The 23052-nt window shown below is 45.5% G+C and overlaps 1 protein-coding gene across 31 annotated transcripts in view; it reads left to right on the forward strand.

Annotated features, from left to right (window-relative positions):
* The window catches only part of LOC109906508 (receptor-type tyrosine-protein phosphatase delta-like), a 643472-nt gene that overhangs the window by 440004 nt on the left and 180416 nt on the right, over positions 1–23052 (forward strand). The window lies entirely within an intron of this gene.

The following is a 23052-nucleotide window of genomic DNA, read 5'->3' on the forward strand; positions in this document are numbered from 1 at the left end:
TTTTTATTATGTAGGCCTGTAGAGTGGAAAGGAAGACTGCAGTTAATTGAGATGGAATTGACTGATAGACCAGTGCCTTTTTTTGTGAAGGACGAGAGCGTCCCATTGAATTAAATGACCGCAATAGGTATTTGAGTTATTATATTTATGACTATTCCAGTAGACTAGACGATTTTGAGGATCTGGGAATTCGTTTACTGTATGATCATGTAAATTCTACAGCAGAAGGCTACGGAAATACAGTTAATGTATTGTGTAGTCCTATGGTAGAATAATACCAATTATCGTATTGTGTAGTCCTATGGTAGAATAATACCAATTATCGGGCTCATAAATAGATAGATGATCAGGCTCATAAAACATTCATAAAGTATTTTATTTGCTTCTCAAATTTGTATTTTCCGATTAATCGATGGTCCTCTTTTAAGATTACGATAGAGATATCACAGTTTGATTGGAAAACAGCGATTTATGTGGAGTCTGCCGTCATGATTTAAAGCCGCATTCCTCGCACTTGGAAGAGACGCGCGTCTTATCTATGTTGTCGCCTATTTTTGGAACACATTTTTGTTTCCCAACGGTCCTAACTTAACTGTCGGGCAGGGCGAACTGTATCCCTGGGTTTACAGGCGTTGAAAAGTGCACACAAAGAAAGGCGAAAACGCCCGTCACTAAATCAGGTGAAAGCGAACCTTTTTTTCCATGACAATTTTTCCAATAAAACTTGCGAACAACACCTGTGCTCGCTGAGCAAGTTTAGCCGCTAGGGGCCTTCATAGCATACTCTACTCGACAGTAAGACATCGGAATGCAGAGCAGAGAATGGCCAATGGGGTTGAGATGGCCAGTGATGCCAGAGGAAGACAGGCTACATTCTCTCCCCCTTTGCCTTACCAATGCCCCTCAAGAGATGTTCCATGTTGTTAAGCTCCTGTTGTGATCATACAAGGCTATCATGGTTGTTGTAGACAACATTTATTTTGAGAATAATAAGGTTGCAATGCTGTGTGCTGGTCAACTGCTGATCTTTTTTGATAAATTATATTCTTATATTTTAAAGAAAGTCATCACATGTTGGTTGAATTGCTTTTTTTAATGCAGTATATCATTTTATACAATTTTCTGTGTTTGAGACTTTTCTAGGCAGAGTAAAAGAGTATGTGCATGTATGAAACAGTACATGCAAATGACTTGGCATTTGGTTAATCTACAGTCCATGCCCGTTCAGCTGCGTTATAGCTCAGTTTTGGGTTGTGTTGAGTTTGTTGCTCTGAGTGAAATAAAATCCATTAAGAGAGGTTGGGGTAGTGAGGTGTTGAAAATGTCTCGTAAGTGCTTTGTAATTGTGTGTGTGCGTATGAGTGTGTGCATGTGTGTGTGTGTGTGTTTGTGCGCACGTCTCTTTACGTGAGCAGCTGTGTGATTGAGCAATCTCCATGCAGTTTGTAGGCAGTAAGCACTTTCAGAGAGCTCACCCAAGCACCAATCCTGTCTTCTATGTTTTACAGTTTCCAGCTCCAACAATTAGCACTCGCCCAATTTTGACACACAGCAATTAGCGCCCATCGCTACTTGTTCGCTTTCTAATTTCGCCATTACGACAGCCTCCCTCAAAAAGAGGAGACTAAACACATATACGTTTACATGGAATAGACTAGTTGATTTGATTTGTTCAACCCAAAGAGAGCTCTTGTGAGGGATGAGTTTTGCTGTTTTGAAAGCAGGGTTGAAGCAACCACCTTGTCTGCCTCTGTCCTTGGCTGCTTTCCTTGTGAGGTCCTTTGAAACAATGTATGGCTGTGTTTGAAGAACCGTTTTGTCATATGACAAACCAAGTTTCTATGACTCAGTGCTGCAGGGGAAGACTGTATTGTGTATCGATGAAAGTGAGGCTTTTAGTTCATTTGCAGTGTGTGTTTCGTGCTGGGACTGAAAATGATGATACAGTACACAGGCCGCTGACACGAGAAGAGCCTGCTGCCAAAGGGTCTGCTGTCCCCCCCCCAGGACATGTTTTTGTTGTACACTCACCTGGCTAGAATGTTCTATTCCCCAGGGATGCAGACTCTATTCACCGTTTCATCTCCAAATAGGTCATCCATGTGAATCGTGTAGATCAGAAAACAACTACAAGTGTGCAGACGCAGAGTGTATCACCCACTGAGCTATGAGTGCTTCATCCAATACTACGTGTGACAGCTGAGAGCAGCCCCTAACCAGCCATGAAAGGCGCTGCATGGTCATTCCGACGTCTGCATTGGCCGTGCAGCATTTACGGCGATTTGGCATCTGCAGAAGTCACGGCATTCATACTTTGTGCCCTTCGCCGAGCGGCTCAGAATGGATGAGCGGAGCTGTTGTGAAAGAAGTGAGTTTGTGTTTATACAGGACCTCCCACTCCCACCTACCGTCAACCAATCATGTCAATGCAGAGCTATACGGAGCCCTCTGCATCGTTGCAACATTTGAGCGGCGCACGAAGATGCGGTACGGAGCTCAATTTGGCCTCTGCGTGCCTCAGGAGGCTTCGCAATTGCGTCACACCCTCCGACCACATTTTCAGATCAAGTTGGTTCTTAGCCTACTCCGCTGTTTCTCTCCGTCCGTTCTTTAACCACATCTCCATCACTTTTACAATATTATTTAGCTGTAATTGCGAGCTGGGGTGTGAAGGTAGTGATGAGGTTTCTGTTGTTACATTTGTTTCATTATTGGAGTGGCTCGTAGCGCCAGCAAAGTGGATACGTAGATGTCTTTTCATTTCGCCTGTAAGAACAAGCTAGCCAGTCTGACTATGCAGCCTTTGAGTGGCACTGCCACTGGCTAGCTAGCTTATAACATGGCACCCCTTGGCACAGGGAAAATGGAAAAAGGATAGATAGCCTACTTAAAGAGATGCTTCAAAGGTAGGATGCATATGGCTAATCACTGTAATTCTACGCAAAAACATCTATTTTTCTGGTGTTCCTTAAATTCTGTTTGGTGTGTCTGTGTGTGAGGGAGAGAGAAAGATAGTGGTGTGCAGTGGTGTGTATTCAACAAGATTTAACAAGAAAAAAACTAAAATATATATGAAATAATGTATCTTTCGTCTCTCTGTGTTTCATAATTTCCCTTCAATTCGCAAGAGGCTGAAAGTATCTCACCGGAAAAAGAATCAGAGTGAGCGAAACCGCGCCCCTCTGTCTCTTTATGTGTAGCCCTCCTTGGACACTGTGTTAACTAACCTCCAGAAAAGCTTCAATGCCATACAACTCTCCTTCCGTGGCCTCCAACTGCTCTTAAACGCAAGTAAAACTAAATGCATGCTTTTCTACCGATCGCTGCCCGCACCTGCTCGCCCATCCAGCATCACTACTCTGGACGGCTCTGACTTAGAATACGAAGACTCACATTAAGCATCTGCAATCCAAAATTAAATGTAGAATCAGCTTCCTATATCGCAACAAAGCATTCTTCACTCATGCTGCCAAACAGACCCTCGTAAAACTGACCATCCTACCGATCCTCGACTTTGGTGATGACATCTATAAAATAACCTCCAACACTCTACTCAACAAACTGGATGCAGTCTATCACAGTGCCATCTGTTTTGTCACCAAAACCCCATACACTACCCACCATTGCGACCTGTACGCTCTCGTTGGTTGGCCCTCGCTTCATACACGTCGCCAAACACACTGGCTACAGGTTATCTACAAGTCTCTGCTAGGTAAAGCCCCGCCTTATCTCAGCTCACTGGTCACCATAGCAGCACCCACTCGTAGCACGCACTCCAGCAGGTATATCTCATTGGTCACCCCCAAAGCCAATTCCTCCTTTGGTCATCTTTCCTTCCAGTTCTCTGCTGGCCATGACTGGAATGAATTGCAAAAATCTCTGAAGCTGGAGACTCACATCTCCCTCACTAGCTTTAAGCACCAGCTGTCAGAGCATTTTACTGATCACTGCACCTGTACTTAGCCTATCTGTAAACAGCCCATCTATCTACCTACCTCATCCCCATACTGGTATTTTTATTTTTATTTTGCTCCTTTGCACCCCAGTATCTCTACCTGCACATTCATCTTCTGCCAATCTACCATTCCAGTGTTTAATTGCTATATTGTAATTACTTCGCCACCATGGCCTATTTATTTCCTTAACTTACCTCATTTGCACTCACTGTATATAGTGAGTGCTCACTCACTATGCTTCTAAGCACTCACGTGCTTCTACACCTGCATTGCTTGCTGTTTGGGGTTTTAGGCTGGGTTTCTGTACAGCACTTTGAGATATCAGCTGATGTACGAAGGGCTATATAAATAAATTTGATTTGATTTTGATTTGTATATAGACTTTTTGTTTTCTTTTGTTCTACTGTATTATTGACTGTATGTTTTGTTTATTCCATGTGTAACTCTGTGTTGTTGTATGTGTCGAATTGCTACGCTTTATCTTGGCCAGGTCGCAGTTGTAAATGAGAACTTGTTCTCAACTAGCCTACCTGGTTAAATAAAGGTGAAATAAATACAAAACATATATATATGTATATATATATCTGTGTCACGCCTGCTCCCGCTCTTCCTCGAGCGCCAGGCTCCCCAGCACTGCACACTCCTGCCACCATCATTACGCACACCTTCCTTCCCCCCCGTCATGTGCTTCAGCGATTATTGGACTCACCTGGACTCAATCACCTCTGTCATTACCTCCCCTATATCTGTCTGGTTCCCCTCTCTGTTCCCTGCTTCAGCATTAATTGTCGTTTGTCTTTGTATACCTGTGTGCTGATGCTGTTCCTGTCCTGTTTGTTACCGATGAAATGTTCAACTCCCCGTACCTGCTTCTCATCTCTGGCATCGGTCCTTACAATCTGATGCTGTTCCTGTCCTGTTTATTACCGATGAAATGTTCAACTCCCCGTACCTGCTTCTCATCTCTGGCGTCGGTCCTTACAATCTGATGCTGTTCCTGTCCTGTTTATTACCGATGAAATGTTCAACTCCCCGTACCTGCTTCTCATCTCTGGCGTCGGTCCTTACAATCTGATGCTGTTCCTGTCCTGTTTGTTACCGATGAAATGTTCAACTCCCCGTACCTGCTTCTCATCTCTGGTGTCGGTCCTTACAATCTGATGCTGTTCCTGTCCTGTTTGTTACCGATGAAATGTTCAACTCCCCGTACCTGCTTCTCATCTCTGGTGTCGGTCCTTACAATCTGATGCTGTTCCTGTCCTGTTTGTTACCGATGAAATGTTCAACTCCCCGTACCTGTTTCTCATCTCTGGTGTCGGTCCTTACAATCTGATGCTGTTCCTGTCCTGTTTGTTACTGATGAAATGTTCAACTGCCCGTACCTGCTTCTCATCTCTGGTGTCGGTCCTTACAATCTGATGCTGTTCCTGTCCTGTTTGTTACCGATTAAATGTTCAACTCCCCGTACCTGCTTCTCATCTCTGGTGTCGGTCCTTACAATCTGATGCTGTTCCTGTCCTGTTTGTTACTGATGAAATGTTCAACTCCCCGTACCTGCTTCTCATCTCTGGCGTCGGTCCTTACAATCTGATGCTGTCTGGTCAAAAAGAGTATGATATTGTTGCCGCCTGTAGCATTGAATGCAAGGGAAGCCAGTGAGCATTTAGCCACCTTTGATTAAAAAAAAGTTTAAAATAATAGCCAATCAGCCTTGAGCTAAACTGAACAAGCTCAACATTGAATGGTCCTGGCGCATTTGGATACTCACCAATCACATCTCATCAAAAACCAAGAGTCATTGACAGACAAAACGTGGTTGAATTTATTCTGCCACTGTGTCTTCTTATTGTCTCGGCCTTAGGCCTAAATATCACGTTGCCAAGGCATATGAATTAACAGGTTATAAAGCAAACAAGGCAATTATCACAACACACAGGTTGTAATATGGCATTTTTTTCCTGGCTTTGCTTCCCCAGTGATGTTAATGCTGCACCACTACTGGTGGTGTGTTTGAGAGACAGAGGATGTGTGTGGAAGAGGGAGTAAGTATGTGTGCGTGTGAGGGAGGGTGTAGGATGGTTTCATAAAGGCCTAGTGGTTTTTCCTGTTACTGTCACAATGAAAACTTAAATCATTATGCATTGATATCCCTTACTACATTCCTCCTGCCCAATCACAGGTAGGCCTTTGGATAAGAGCAAATATGCATTATCCTTTTTTATTATACAGTAAAAAGTGCAGTGTTTCCCCTCTGTTAATAGTAGCCGCCACTACCCCAAAAATATGATGGTAAAATGTTTTCATTGTTATATATATATATATATATGTATTTTTTAAAGAAGATCATCTTTTTCAGAAGTAACAATCATCAAAATAAAACTAGACAGAGAATCTACAATTCCCAAAGTAGCATGACACTGGGTCCCCATTGATTTTGTAATGAGTCACTTAGATACCCTGTGGTGTTGCGATACTTCTCGGTGTTGTGGTTCTTGGCCTGGTATCACATCATTAGTAAAATGTTTCTATTGTGGCAACCACATTCTGAAAATAGCCAAATGTTATTGGAGTTTACAACAGTTAGCATCATGATCCGCGCTCCAGGTGTACAGGTGAAGATGTTTATCAAGTTTCCAGTGACCTTTTGAAATATGCTTAGCCTTTAATATGTTCCACTGTGGTCTAAAGGCTTAGGCCTACATAGTGTGAACCAAGTAGAGGGACTTAGCTAATATAATTGAAACATCTTGAGATGGTATAAACTCAGCATTCAGTCTCTGAATGAGACAAAACCAAGTACCCTCTCAAAGAATTGGGCTCTCGTTTTACACGGCTATTGTTCCCACCAAATCTAATTGGCTATGACTCACCATTCTATTTCAGAAGGGGAAGTAAAAATTAATAAATAAATGTTTGGTGTGTGTGCTTGTGTTTGGTGTGTGTGTGTGCCTGTGTGTCTGCGAGCACTGCTCATCGAATGCAAGCCAAGGCTGTGGCCTTCCATTATGAGCTGTTGAATGAAAAATCAACACTTACATTATAAAAAGGATACATAAACACAGGCTGCAATTATGGGGCGCCAACCTGGTTGGAGAGAGAAGGCCACAGAGTGCCAAAAGGTCTGCTAACAATCATCCCATCCACGTGTCTTTCCCTGTAATCATCTGGTGGAATCTACCTTATTTGTACCAGCAGGCCCAAATTATCCCCCCCCCCCCCCCCCCAATTGTCTAGTGGACATCAAAACTATAAAATAGCACATATGGAATCATGTCATAACCAAAAAAAAGTGGTAAAACAAATCAAAATACCCTTTGCCTTGATGACAGCTTTGCACACTCTTGGCATTCCATTCTCTCAACCAGCTTCATGAGGAATGCTTTTCCAACAGTCTTGAAGGAGTTCCCACATATGCGGAGCACTTGTTGGCTGCTTTTCATTCACTCTGTGATCCAATTCATCCCAAACCATCTCAATTGGGTTGAGGTTGGGTGATTGTGGAGGCCAGGTCATCTGATGCAGCAGTCCATCACTCTCCTTCTTGGTCAAGTAGCCCTTACACAGCCTGGGGGTGTGTTTTCGGTCATTGTCCTGATAGTTCCACTAAGGGCAAAACAGATTGGATGGTTTGTCACTGTGGTAGCCATGCTGGTTAAGTGTGCCTTGAATTCTAAATAAATCACAGACAGTGTCACCAGCAAAGCACCATCACACCTCCTCCTCCATGCTTCACGGTGGGAACCACACATGCAGAGATAATCCGTTGACCTACTCTGCTTCTCACAAAGACACGGCGGTTGGAACCAAAAATCAAACATTTTAATATCTATTGCTTGTGTTTCATGGCCAAGCAAGTTTCTTCTTCTTATTGGTTTCCTTTAGTAGTGGTTCTTTGTAGCAGTTCGACCATGAAGACCTGATTCACGCAGTCTCCTCCTCAAGTTGATGTTGAGATGTGTCTGTTTCTTGAACTCTGTGAATCATTTATTTGGGCTGTAATCTGAGGTGCAGTTAACTCTAATGAACTTTCCTCTGCAGCAGAGGTAACTCTGGGTCTTCCATTCCTGTGGCGGTCCTCATGAGAGCCAATTTCATCATAGTGCTTGATGGTTTTTGCGATTGCACTTGAAGAAAGTGTTACATAGTTTTGATGTCTTCACTATTATTCTACAATGAAGAAAACAGTAAAAATAAACTAAAACCCTGTAATGAGTAGGCGTGTCCAAACTTTTGTGTGCGTGTGGATGTGTGTTTGCATCCATACATGTGTGTATGCCCCCATCACCCTGTCAAAATGAAGACTTGACAAGGTGACGGACACTGACATCACACTGACATCACACAGGCACGCATGTACACGCTCGCTTACACACACACACACACACACACACACACACACACACACACACACACACACACACACACACACACACACACACACACACACACACACACACACACACACACACACATCTCCAACCAAGACACTTCTTTAGACTTTTAAGTAGTATTACCAAGCAAATCAATTTTACCCTCTAGATCCTCTCCTCTGTCTATCCTTCTGGTTTCATGGGGGAGGATGTAGACTTAAAGCTATAGGGGCGATCAGGCGACCCCCCACGTGCCACAAGTGGGAGGGAATGCCCCACGACTGCCTCTCTCTGCAGCTGTTCTTCAGTGGTGGTTTAGGTTTCAACAGACATGCCACATGTCTGTAGCCAGTTGTGAGGAGTTAGGTGGGCGGCTACTGCTATGGCTTTGAATTGGGATCTGTAGTAGCACTGCATGGAAAAGGGATGGGATTCTGACCTCCATTTTGGCTCGACAGAATGCTAGTCGCTGCCAATCGTTAGCAGTTAGCAAGTACCAACTGGAAACAAATGTAAAGAAACAGTTTCGCTGTTCTGGTTGCTAATATGATGTTTCCCTTCGATACATGGCTTAGTATCTGGGTAGACTTAAGCTTAATATGACACGTTTCCAGGTTTCACCCAAAATGGTGGTGTCTTTATGCCCTTGTTATCATCTCCTTTTCTCTTATCTGTAATTTTGGTCCAGAACAGAACAGGGGTTCATTTAAATAACGGACAGAACAGGGGAAATAAAAGGCAGGAGAAATGGAAGTCACACCCTGCTATGTGCATTCATGTCACAGCGCTTTATCAAATTATTCCACAATAGCAGCCACAAAAGTGATGGAATTTCAATTAAAGTATGACAGTTTTAAAATGTGTTTCTGCTGCATGAGGGGAACAAAAAGTGATTTGGAATAGAAGGCGTATTCTCCAGTCTATATTCTCTGTTGGCTTCTCTCTTGCTCTCACTTTCTCGATTTCATCCTCTCTATTTCTCTCTTTTTCTCTCCCCCTCTCTCTGTATCTCTCAGAAAGGAATGACTAGGCTAAAACATTTTGTTTCTAAGGCATTCTGCTGCGGTTATAGCCCAGAGCCAATCAGCAACAGTGTTATGATAAAGGGGGCTTTGGAAGAACTTTCAAGATGGTTGACAGGCTTTTTCAGAGAACAATTACACTACCTGCTGTGAGAGATAGAGGGGTGGCAGCAGATAAGTGCTAGGGACTGAGACTTGGATCAGAGTAGCCAAGTCTGACCAGTGGCTAGCTCAAACTGGGGAAGTTCAACCTACATTTAACCCTCAGGGATTGTAAACAGTCTGGACAGAGATTGTTACAGCCTTGTAAACACACACACATAGGTCTGGACACAGACATGGGTAGAGACACACGCACAAACAGACACACATACTGAAATGGTGGTCCTGTGGAGATGTACATAACAGATGATCATGGACAACAGTGGAGGAGGTTTTGTCAAAAGGGACTTCTGTTTTGATCTTGTTTTTCTCATGCTGAGGCAGTCAACTCTTTGATTTTCTGACACATTTAAGCCCACAGATGGTTCGGTTATTTCTTACATCAGATCAAGAATCCAATGTGGTCCCTTCAGCTTTTTGGCTTTTTGTTCAGCTCTACGGAAAATAATATATTTTTGTGTGAAACAGAAGAAGAAAAAAACGAAGCAAATGGAATTGAAGAACTAAGATGATTTAGCCGAGGTCTTTCATTTGTTTGCTGTCTACATGGGGAAAGTTCTATTAGAAAGTGCAGTGACAGGCCCACAGTAATTTCACGACTGAGGAATGCATTTAACAGTGATGGATTTTCATCATTTGAAAATGTTCCCTGATTTCCCCTGCAATACATGAATCCACAAATATTCTCATCTTGCTATCATGTTGGTATCTTAGCTACTCTAGAAATCCAAAGATCAAGGCTGATGTGTCATACAGTATGTGTTCTGTCCACACTGGTCATCTAAAGCTCTCTCTCTATGTTTCTCTATGTTCCTCTCTATGTTTCCCTCTGTCACAATGTTTCTCTATGTTTCCCTCTGTCCCTATGTTTCTCTCTGTCTGTCACTATGTTTCTCTCTGTCTGTCACTGTTTCTTTCTGTCTGTCTCTATGTTTCTCTCTGTCTGTCACTATGTTTCTCTCTGTCTGTCACTATGTTTCTCTATGTTCCTCTCTATGTTTCCCTCTGTCACAATGTTTCTCTATGTTTCCCTCTGTCCCTATGTTTCTCTCTGTCTGTCACTATGTTTCTCTCTGTCTGTCACTATGTTTCTCTCTGTCTGTCACTGTTTCTTTCTGTCTGTCTCTATGTTTCCCTCTGTCCCTATGTTTCTCTCTGTCTGTCACTATGTTTCTCTCTGTCTGTCACTATGTTTCTCTCTGTCTGTCACTGTTTCTTTCTGTCTGTCTCTATGTTTCTCTCTGTCTGTCTCTGTTTCTCTCTGTCTGTCACTATGTTTCTCTCTGTCTGTCACTATGTTTCTCTCTGTCTGTCACTATGTTTCTCTATGTATCTCTATATGTTTCCCTCTGTCTCTATGTTTCTCTATGTTTCTCTATGTTTCTCTATATGTTTCCCTCTGTCACTATGTTTCTCTCTGTTTCCCTCTGTCTCTATGTTTCTCTATATTTCTCTCTATGTTTCTCTATGTTCATCTCTATGTTTCCCTCTGTCTCTATGTTTCTCTATATGTTTCCCTCTGTCTCTATGTTCCTCTATATTTCTCTCTATGTTTCTCTATGTTCATCTCTATGTTTCCCTCTGTCTCTATGTTTCTCTATATGTTTCCCTCTGTCTCTATGTTCCTCTATGTTTCTCTCTGTTTCCCTCTGTCTCTATGTTTCTCTATATTTCTCTCTATGTTTCTCTATGTTCATCTCTATGTTTCCCTCTGTCACTATGTTTCTCTCTGTTTCCCTCTGTCTCTATGTTTCTCTATATTTCTCTCTATGTTTCTCTATGTTCATCTCTATGTTTCTCTATATGTTTCCCTCTGTCTCTATGTTCCTCTATGTTTCTCTCTGTTTCCCTCTGTCTCTATGTTCCTCTCTGTTTCCCTCTGTCTCTATGTTTCTCTATATGTTTCCCTCTGTCTCTATGTTCCTCTATGTTTCTCTCTGTTTCCCTCTGTCTCTATGTTTCTCTATATTTCTCTCTATGTTTCTCTATGTTCATCTCTATGTTTCCCTCTGTCTCTATGTTTCTCTATATGTTTCCCTCTGTCTCTATGTTTCTCTATGTATCTCTATATGTTTCCCTCTGTCTCTATGTTTCTCTATATGTTTCCCTCTGTCTATGTTTCTCTATGTTTCTCTATATGTTTCCCTCTGTCTATGTTTCTCTATGTTTCTCTATATGTTTCCCTCTGTCTCTATGTTTCTCTATATGTTTCCCTCTGTCTATGTTTCTCTATGTTTCTCTATATGTTTCCCTCTGTCTCTATGTTCCACTATGTTTCTCTCTGTTTCCCTCTGTCACTATGTTTCTCTCTGTCTGTCCCTATGTTTCTCTCTATGTTTATCCATGTTTCCCTCTGACTCTGTTTCTCTATGTTTCTCTCTATGTTTTCCTCTGTCTCTATGTTTCTCTCTATGTTTTCCTCTGTCTCTATGTTTCTCTCTGTCTGTCTCTGTTTCGGTATATGTTTCCCTCTGTCTCTATGTTTCAGTATATGTTTCTCTGTTTCCCTCTGTCTCTATGTTTCTCTCAATGTTTCCCTCTGTCTCTATGTTTCTCTCTGTCTCTCTCTATGTTTCCCTCACTATGTCTCTCTCTATCTCTATATGTCTCTATGTTTCTCTCTATGTTTCCCTTTCTATGTTTCCCTCTCTATGTCTCTATATATGTATATCTCTATATGTCTCGCTCTGTTTCTCTCTGTTTCCCTCTCTGTCTCTCTCTGCCTCTCTCTCTGTTTCCCTCTCTATGTCTCTTTCTATGTGCGTTTCTATCTATCTCTCGATGTCTCCCTCTGTTTCCCTCTCTACATTTGTCTCTAGGTTTCCCTCTCTATGTCTCGCTCTATCTATCTCTCTATGTTTCTCTCTGTGTCCCTCTCTATGTTTCCCTCAATGTCTCTCTCTATCAATCTCTATCTATCTCTCTCTTTCTCTTCCTTTTTTTTCTTACTTCCTTTCCCTCTCTCTGTCTTTCTCTCTCTCTTTCCTCATGACGCAATTATAGCCCAGCCGCTTTGAAGAAACCATGCATTTCATGTCCGGCGTAATGACCACCATTTTGAAGGGGAATGGTAATGGAGAGAGAGGTAGGGAGAGGGAGTGATAGACGGAAAAGGAGAGAGAGGTAGAGAGGGAGCAACAGAGTAAGAGAGGGAGGTAGAGAGAGTGTGTGTAAGACAGAGAAGGGTAAAGAGAAAGAGAGGAATAGAGAGACCGATAGTATGCTTTTTTGTGTCGCCTCATGTCTCTCTGATCCAGGCCAGGGCATCAAGGATCCTGTTCCCTCTATAGTTCCCAATTAATTTAGACCAAGGGAAGCTTAGCAGCTTTAAGGCAGATTACAAGATGAATTGTACTGGGAGAGACACAGAATATTATTTTTAGGGGGGAGGGGTGGTGTGTGGAGGGGGAGGGGGGGGGGGGTCTGATGCCAGAGGCCAGGGTAGAGTGGCATCACCTGTGGTTGTGTGCGTGTCTGTGTGTGTGTGTGTGTGTGTGTGTGTGTAAAAGAGTGTGTTTGAGCATATGTGTGTGTGTGTTTGAGCATGTGTGTGTGTTTATGCGAGCGTGTGTGTGTGTGTGTGTGTGTGATCACCTAGGTAAGCAGCTGGCTCTCTTTTACAGTTCTGCTCTAATGAGTGTAGACAGTTCGGTGGCTGGAGTCATTATTCATCTATTAATATAGATTGGAGTTGTTTGGGAGAATTTTATCACCGGCGTACGGCATAGGAGTTTGTCCTGTGGGAAAATGAAATTGTACTCAACTCTCAAATGAATAAAAAGGAATTTTATATTGAAAGACTTGGTTATAAAGGCAATACTGTCTCACTTTCGTTTCTGGCTGGTGTTCGTATTTGGGTAACGGGTCAGTCCCTTGCATATTTTGCCATCATTTCATATGTAATAGACCAGTCGGGTTTGTCATGTTGAATCGTTTGGATGACGCTAATGTTTATGACTATTCTCAGTATGAGGTCTCTTTCTCTTCCTATTCTTCTTTGTTCTCCTTTTTACGTTGTGATATTTTTAGCATCCGATCCATGATGACAGGTGAAGGCTGTGTTTGTATCTTCAAAGTGAGCCGGGTGCTAGCAGACGCTACATACGTAGCCTTTTCATGTATATTTGAAGAAGTATGTCAGAGGGGTTTCACTTATTGCATCATGCAGGGCAAGTTGATACTGTTCTGTAGACAGGGCCTTGTTTATATTTAGTTGGCTCTAAAAAAAAATCAGATGAAAATATGGCTCGGATGACCCACCAGCATATTTATATGCTGGTAGTCTATTCATTATTTGTTCAGCATTGGAGGCCAAACTTGTGCGGTAAATCCCAAACATTCTTTGACTCTACCTACATATTTATTCACAAACATCATCTCTAAGTTTGAAAAATATAGAGCGGTATAGTTGCAATCGAACACAGCCTCAAATAAGGTTATGAAGTGTCAACTACAGCAATAACAGCAAACTAGGTGTCGCCCTGCAAGCACGTAGTCAGATATAAACTATGTTTGGATGAGAGCATATAGAAAAGAAATACCCCATAAGATGATAGGGGTTAGACTATGGGAAAGTTTAGCCACAGGCACATGATAGGTCAGGTTACTATTAAACGTAGTCCAGGCTGGAACAAAAGAAGCTGTCACAAATACACAGAGAAAGTATACCCTTCTAATGAGGTCATGATATTATTTAACACCCGGCTGTAATATTGCACAGGGACGATCATCTAGACACATTATGATAATATACATCATTTGGCTCCAAAGATAACATTTGATGTCAGAAACAACCAGATGCTGTGATGCTCGATAGCTGTAGATTTTTTGTCCCCTGACTGAAATAAAGGATGACTCGGCAGATTTCTACCGCTCAGCAGGCAAACGCAAGGCAGAGCATCAACAATCTCCATTGTACTGTATGTTCACCACGGGTCTCCTTGAACTGACTACCTCAGTAGTGTTTGTAGGTTGCTGTGTGCTGTTCAAGGTCACAAATTCCAGGAATGCAACTCAATTCTGACCACCTAATTCTCAACCTGCCTCGGCCTTTTTGTTGCATGTGTGGAACAGTCCGTGCAGTCTAAAGAAACATTCCAAGGAGGCTTCAACGGTCTAATAACTGGACACTGTCGTGTTGTAACTGTTGGAAATATGCATATGGGACATAGTTATACCACATTCCAACTTGTGAGAAGTCGGACACTGAATTATGTTCATGTAACACAGACAAATACAAAGAGATCACGTCATAGGTTTGATTTGTTGCAACTGTCATTTGGGATTTGAGTCATTCCAACACAGATGACAGAATGGCAACCTAGCAACCAGATGATGCTCGGTGGCAATCTTGAGCCAAATGGCCCGTCACAGTTGAGATGTGTCTACATCTCCCTGTCTCTCTCCCTCTCTTTCTCTGTGTGTGTGGGTAGTCCCCAGTACATACAGTTCCCTGTGAGTGCCCAAATCGGCGTGTGTGTGTGTGTGTGTGCGTGCGTGTGCTCAGAGTGAGGGACTGGTGGCACAAGGATGAATTTAGTAATCAAGCACTGATCCCACAGGCCCACCGGTGATCAAAATGGGGATTTAGCACGCCTCTAGGCCCAAGGGAGAAAATGTGTTTTTCAGAGAGAGACTTCATCATCCTCGTCAGACAGAATGAAGATCAGAATGAAGATCTCTGGTCAATCCTGTCCACAGAGAAAAAAAACATGCCTGGAAAGAGTGAGATGAAACCGGGGCCTAACACACCTCCACTCACTCTGATAGACAGTTAGACGTGTCAGAGGGAAATAGTTAGTAAATAAGAGATGGACAACTCAAACCACTGACATACGGCAGCAGTTACATAGAGATGGACAGGTAGACATCACCGAGGGAATGAGAAAAGGAATAGAAAGAACCGGGAAAAATCAACATTTCTACAGAGAAAGAGAGAGCGGTGCGAAGAGAAGAAGAGGGACATCATCCATCTTGCGGAGAAGAAGGATGGCACGGATGACAGAAAAGAGTGAGGGAGGGAGCGAGAAAGAGACAACCGACAGCTATTCGCTCACGGATCTAGAGAGTAATCAATGAAAGAGAATTCAAGTCTTTGAAAAAACTAACTTTTATCCACTCTTTAAGTATGAATGAATGGCCTCACATGCCAAAACTTGTGAAGTGGCTGGCTAACTTTGGATCTCATTTTTCACCCTCAAGGGTTGATCTGTGTTGGTGTTAAGTTAGATTACTCGCCTGGGGATTGGCAGAGTAAAAAAATCCAGCTGGGAAAAATATGTTTGAACCATTTCCCAGGTAAGCCAACATCAGTGTAAAAGGGTTGGTACTTCTGATTTACCGTAGCTGGCTGTTACTCCTTCATCTGAAAATTCACATTTTAATATTCCAAAACGATGTTCCCCTTCTTCTTCTCCACAATTGGTTCTGTATTGGAAAGAACCCAGGAGAGAAAGAAAGGGGGTTGCATGGTAGGAGTGTCCACTTTTCTATCACTGGCTCATTCTGTCACACTTCACAGAAAGTTTTTTTTTTTGTCATGAAAATATGACAACAATAGAATCCTTCCTTCCATTCGGGTCCCTCCATTCCTCCCCCCCCCTGCTGTTTTGGAAATGTTCCCAACCGTCCATTGGGATAAGCTGAACAGAGTGTTGAAGGAGAATGTCCTGTGCTAGCTGCTAGCATATTGCTGTCTGCTGCTCTGCCTGGCTGCCAGGCCGCGTAACATTGCACCAGGGATTTATTTGCTGCTGTTCTTTTTCAACAATTGCGTCCAATTGTAGCAGTCACCACCACTCCTAAAGACCAATGAGGGCTAGACGGCTGACTAAACACATGCCCACTCTACCTAAATGTACAGTATATCTCGCCAATACTTTCTGTATTTCATGATTCCCTACGGTGCTCAAGCAATCTTTGGGCTGACGAAAGGCCATAGCATTCTTTCACTACAAGTCTGTGAACAGAAATGTGTGAGTCTGTTGAATGGAACATTACAGAGCTGTTGGGAAACGTGACCTTCCTCGTTTCTCTCAACAGGGTTGGGGTTCTGTCATCACGGGTTCTCACCACTCCCTTGCCTTCTTCCTTCTCTCCCTCTCCTTCCCTCTCTCCCCCTCCTTCCCTCTCTCCCCCTCATTCCCTCTCTCCCCCTCGTTCCCTCTCTCTCACTCATTCCAGCTCTTTGCTCCTTCCCTCTTTCCCCCTCTTTCCCTCTCTCCTTTCCCTCTAGTTCCCTCTCCCCCTCCTTCCCTCTCATCCCCTCTTTCTTCCTCGTTCCCTCTCTCCCCCTCGTTCCCTCTCTCCCCCTTCTCTCTCTCCCCCTCATTCCCTCTCTCCCACTCATCCCCCCTTCCCTCTCTCCCACTCACCCCCCCTTCCCTCTCTCCCACTCTCCCACTCTCCCCCCTCATTCCTCTCTCCCACTCACTTCCTCTCTCCCCATCCTTCCCCCTCTCCCCATCCTTCCCTCTCCCCCTTCTTCCCTCTCTCCCCCTTCTTCCCTCTGCCCCATCTTTCCCTCTCTCCCCCACCTTCCCTCGCTCCCCATCCTTCCCTCTGCCCCCATCCTTCCCTCTCTCCCCATCCTTCCCTCTCTCCCCCTCCTTCCCTCTCTCTCCCCCTCCTTCCCTCTCTCTCCCCATCCTTCCCTCTCTCCCCCACCTTCCCTCGCTCCCCATCCTTCCCTCTGCCCCCATCCTTCCCTCTCTCCCCATCCTTCCCTCTCTCCCCCTCCTTCCCTCTCTCTCCCCCTCCTTCCCTCTCTCTCCCCATCCTTCCCTCTCTCTCCCCATCCTTCCCTCTGCCCCCATCCTTCCCTCTCTCCCCTCCTTCCCTCTCTCCCCATTCTTCCCTCTCTCCCCATTCTTCCCTCTCTCCCCATCCTTCCCTCTCTCCCCATCCTTCCCTATGCCCCCATCCTTCCCTCTCTCCCCTTCTTCCCTCTCTCCCCCTTCTTCCCTCTGCCACCATCCTTCCCTCTCTCCCCCATCCTTCCCTCTCTCCCCATCCTTCCCTCTCTCCCCATCCTTCCCTCTGCCCCATCCTTCCCTCTCTCCCCCTCCTTCCCTCTCTCCCCCTCCTTCCCTCTCTCCCCATCCTTCCCTCTCTCCCCCTTCTTCCCTCTCTCCCCCTTCTTCCCTCTGCCACCATCCTTCCCTCTCTCCCCCATCCTTCCTCTCTCCCCATCCTTCCCTCTCTCCCCCTCCTTCCCTCTGCCCCCATCCTTCCCTCTCTCCCCATCCTTCCCTCTCTCCCCCTCCTTCCCTCTCTCCCCATCCTTCCCTCTCTCCCCCTCCTTCCCTCTCTCCCCCTCCTTCCCTCTCTCCCCACCCTCTCTCCCCCTCCTTCCCTCTCTCCCCATCCTTCCCTCTCTCCCCATCCTTCCCTCTCTCCCCATCCTTCCCTCTCTCCCCCTCCTTCCCTCTCTCCCCATCCTTCCCTCTCTCCCCTCCTTCCCTCTCTCCCATCCTTCCCTCTCTCCCCATCCTTCCCTCTCTCTCCCCATCCTTCCCTCTGCCCCATCCTTCCCTCTGCCCCCATACTTCCCTCTCTCCCCATCCTTCCCTCTCTCCCCCTCCTTCCCTCTGCCCCCATCCTTCCCTCTCTCCCCATCCTTCCCTCTCTCCCCCTCCTTCCCTCTCTCCCCATCCTTCCCTCTCTCCCCCTTCTTCCCTCTCTCCCCGTGCTTCCCTCTCTCCCCCCTTCTTCCCTCTGCCACTATCCTTCCCTCTCTCCCCATCCTTCCCTCTCTCTCCCCATTCTTCCCTCTGCCCCCATCCTTCCCTCTGCCCCCATCCTTCCCTCTCTCCCTCTCCTTCCCTCTCTCCCCTCCTTCCCTCTCTCCCCCCCTCCTTCCCTCTCTCCCCATCCTTCCCTCTCTCCCCCCTCCTTCCCTCTGCCCCCATCCTTCCCTCTCTCCCCCTCCTTCCCTCTCTCCCCATCCTTCCCTCTCTCCCCCTTCTTCCCTCTCTCCCCCTTCTTCCCTCTGCCACCATCCTTCCCTCTCTCCCCCATCCTTCCCTCTCTCCCCATCCTTCCCTCTCTCCCCCTCCTTCCCTCTGCCCCCATCCTTCCCTCTCTCCCCCCTCCTTCCCTCTCTCCCCATCCTTCCCTCTCTCCCCCCTTCTTCCCTCTCTCCCCCTTCTTCCCTCTGCCACCATCCTTCCCTCTCTCCCCCTCCTTCCCTCTCTACCCATCCTTCCCTCTCTCCCCATCCTTCCCTCTCTCCCCATCCTTCCCTCTGCCCCCCTCCTTCCCTCTCTCCCCCTCCTTCCCTCTCCCCCCTTCTTCCCGCTCTCCCCCTTCTTCCCTCTGCCACCATCCTTCCCTCTCTCCCCCTCCTTCCCTCTCTTCCCACCCTCTCTCCCCCCTCCTTCCCTCTCTCCCCCTCCTTCCCTCTCTCCCCATCCTTCCCTCTCTCCCCATCCTTCCCTCTCTCCCCCTCCTTCCCTCTCTCCCCATCCTTCCCTCTCTCTCCCCATCCTTCCCTCTGCCCCATCCTTCCCTCTGCCCCCATACGTCCCTCTCTCCCCATCCTTCCCTCTCTCCCCCTCCTTCCCTCTGCCCCCATCCTTCCCTCTCTCCCCATCCTTCCCTCTCTCCCCCTCCTTCCCTCTCTCCCCATCCTTCCCTCTCTCCCCCTTCTTCCCTCTCTCCCCCGTCCTTCCCTCTCTCCCCCTTCTTCCCTCTGCCACTATCCTTCCCTCTCTCCCCATCCTTCCCTGTCTCTCCCCATCCTTCCCTCTGCCCCATCCTTCCCTCTGCCCCCATACGTCCCTCTCTCCCCATCCTTCCCTCTCTCCCCCTCCTTCCCTCTCTCCCCCTTCTTCCCTCTGCCACTATCCTTCCCTCTCTCCCCATCCTTCCCTCTCTCTCCCCATCCTTCCCTCTGCCCCCATCCTTCCCTCTCTCCCTCTCCTTCCCTCTCTCCCCCTCCTTCCCTCTGCCCAAATCCTTCCCTCTCTCCCCATCCTTCCCTCTCTCCCCATCCTTCCCTCTCTCCCCATCCTTCCCTCTCTCCCCATCCTTCCCTCTCTCCCCCTTCTTCCCTCTCTCCCCATCCTTCCCTATGCCCCCATCCTTCCCTCTCTCCCCATCCTTCCCTCTCTCCCCATCCTTCCCTCTCTCCCCATCCTTCCCTCTCTCCCTCTCCTTTAATCTCGTTAAGTATCTGCCATCTGCAATGTCTGCATGACTCCACTGTCTCTATGTCATCAGTGACACCAGTACCCAGTGCCTAAAATCCCCCCCTCTTCAGAGATAGATCCCTGCCCTGTTCGTCTCATTGCTTCTTGCCTCTAATTGTGTCTCTGCCCTTCCCAGCGGACTTCATTACCCAAGCAACTTTAGGATTCTCACTCTTGTTTACTGTTTGAGCATGTTGGAGGCATTTGTAGTTTCTTTCTTGTCTTGTCTCGGAAGTAGACAGAATAGAAAGCATTGTATGAGGCGAGGAAAGTCCCAGGATTCAGAGACAATGTTTATCGGGAACAGTAAGAGTGGTGGCATGCCAACCAAATGGAGGAAGGGACTAATGGTGTCCCAGAGGGCTGTGGTATGTAGCACCTCTTCTAAAAACAATGGATTCAGTGTAACTTTATTGCCCTTAATGGCAATAAAATGATGCATAGAACACTACTGCAGTGAGGTGATTATCTGTTGAAATGGTGTTTACTCATTTAGGGTTGTATGGATACAGATGCCTATTATTTCTGTTCAATAAAGGCCTATTATTTCTGTTCAATAAAGGCCTATTATTTCTGTTCAATAACGGCCTATTATTTCTGTTCAATAACGGCCTATTATTTCTGTTCAGTAATGGCCTATTATTTCTGTTCAGTAATGGCCTATTATTTCTGTTCAATAAAGGCCTATTATTTCTGTTCAGTAATGGCCTATTATTTCTGTTCAATAATGGCCTATTATTTCTGTTCAGTAAAGGCCTATTATTTCTGTTCAGTAATGGCCTATTATTTCTGTTCAATAATGGCCTATTATTTCAAACGACATTCATTAAGTCATAGCGAAATTAGGCCATATGTGTGAGTGCTCAAATCAAATATTTGTTTTTGCATCCCAAATGGCACCCTTTTACCTATGTAGTGCACTACCTTTGACCAGGGATTATATTGCAGCAGTGCACTGCAAAGTGATTAGTGTGGCATTTGGGACACACCCGTAACAGAAGTCGGCGGTAAAGCTAACCGTGGCTTCATTAAGCGGTCTGACGTAAAGAACAGCAACTCGATACTGGGTTCGTGAAGAGAGTTGTGTATTTAGCTGGTTTGTCCCTTCGTGACTCACAGGATGTGTTGCTTTTTTTGGTTGCTCCAAAGCAAGTTCCATAAATCCATAAATAAGATCTCGTATTGGCGCATGGGTGCATTTGCACAACCAGGTCGAGAGCTCATTCGGAACATTAGCCTACATTCATGGCTATGAGTCACATACTGGTGATTGTGGTTGATTACATGACAGAATATTCCAAATAGGAAAGATCTAGCATTACTGCCTCTATACATATTATACAGTCTTTTCCTTTTCACTCATTACTTGATGAGCCCAGTAGCGGTTTAATGTTGACATTTATCTGACACCGTATCACAGACTATCACAGACAGTGGGTCAATGCCCATCAAGAAAAAGGGGAAAAATCCATCCTTTTGGCATCAACCTAATCTCTGAAGTTCAAACAGTGTCTCATAAATTGCCTGGCTGTCAAAGCCCCCTCAGGTTAGACAGCTACGCAAAAGGGACTTCTTAGGTCCCACTAACTGAGGGATGTTGGGAAGCGGCCAGTAAAATGGGAAGGCTATTGTAGACGGCTGCCATTGATTTATTTTGTTCAATCTTTTTTTTCTTCCTGCTTCTACTTCAAGTCTTCGGCATCGAGGGAGTGCAGTTGGAGGGAAGGAGGGAGTAAAGAGAGTGGATGGTCTAGTGTCTACTTGCAGAGAATATCGACTGGTTTCAGCCAGGCCTCCCCACTGTCTCAACAGCCACTGCTGGCAGCCTTGATTTGCATGGTGCTCCAAATGAAACCCTTAAGCTAGTTTTTTTCTCCTTCCCATTTTGCTTATTGCGAATGACCGTTGGCTGAAATGACACGAAAGTCAATCAATTCTAAGGCTGAACAAGTCTGGGACAAGCCATGGCACAGACTGCACACACTTGCACACAGACACACACACACACACACACACACACACACACACACACACACACACACACACACACACACAAACACACACCCAACCCCTCTCGTGCACCTTATAGTCCTTTCTGGATTATCACTCTTCTTTTCATAAATACTACCTATAGAATCATTTGCTGTTTGACTTGTGGCCCTGAACATCAGTAGACTGAATAGGGTGATGGAATGTGCACATCAGAATGTGATGTCTTGCATCAGTAGATCCAGCGTCGGTCAGGACCGCGGGTATAAATTGCCAGACATTATTTCCGATTAAACACGCTGACACCGTGGCCCTTTGCATTCCTTCCCATTTTTGTCCTATCACAGGCACAGCGCCATTTCATTTTTAGATTGTCCCGCAGCACGGTTACAAAAAGCCAGAGAACCCAGGGGCACAAGCCACCGGTGATCTTATTAACGGCGCGGCTGCGATTACGTCCTTGCACGTATCTTGATCTTCAGCCCCGTCCCATCTTCAGCCATATCCCTTCCCAGAGCTTTGAGAGCCGAGGGCTACGTCAAGGCAGTTTATCACTGATATACTGGACAAGTTTAATTCCCAGGATTCCAGGCAGGCTCAGCAGGATTCCCCAGTGTTTGAAATAGGCAGACACAAAATGGCCGACTACCTGCACTTAGAAGCCAAGAAATCATGCCCAGAGATAAATTGTAATTGTCCTACAACTGAAACTGCTGCCCTCCAGGTTCACAGCATCCTCAACAGGCTAGGGAGTGGGTGGAAATGAACAAAACTCCACACAGAGCCACATGCACACAATCAAATGTGCACACACTAAGTTAGTTCCGGGGCTTCAAATGAGACATACACGAAGAGACATGTTCACGCTGTCGCGGGTTGGATCTGTGGACAGTGCAGAATCCGATATGGTTCAATGCCAGCTAGCATCAGGGATAACAGATGCTTGACGCAAAAGGAGCAGACACCAGATATATGACATCAGGACCGAGTGCCCCTTCCGCTAAATAATGGCCAATATCCCAACATAGGGGATGGCTTCCAGAACACTGATGTTGTGTTTTGACTACAAAATCAAATGGAAATACATAGATATCACCATCATTTGTTATATGCAGTGTAGTATGTTTTTCAAGTTTAACTAGTGCTTCTGAGGTTTAGTCAGCTGCAGGATTTATATTTTTATTCCTTTGTTGTGTCTTTAAGCCTCAGCTCAGTCCTAAAACAATGTTGTGTCTTTAAGCCTCAGCTCAGTCCTAAAACAATGTTGTGTCTTTAAGCCTCAGCTCAGTCCTAAAACAATGTTGTGTCTTTAAGCCTCAGCTCAGTCCTAAAACAATGTTGTGTCTTTAAGCCTCAGCTCAGT

This window comes from Oncorhynchus kisutch, linkage group LG16 (genome assembly GCF_002021735.2).
Source record: "Oncorhynchus kisutch isolate 150728-3 linkage group LG16, Okis_V2, whole genome shotgun sequence".
Taxonomy (NCBI): domain Eukaryota; kingdom Metazoa; phylum Chordata; class Actinopteri; order Salmoniformes; family Salmonidae; genus Oncorhynchus; species Oncorhynchus kisutch.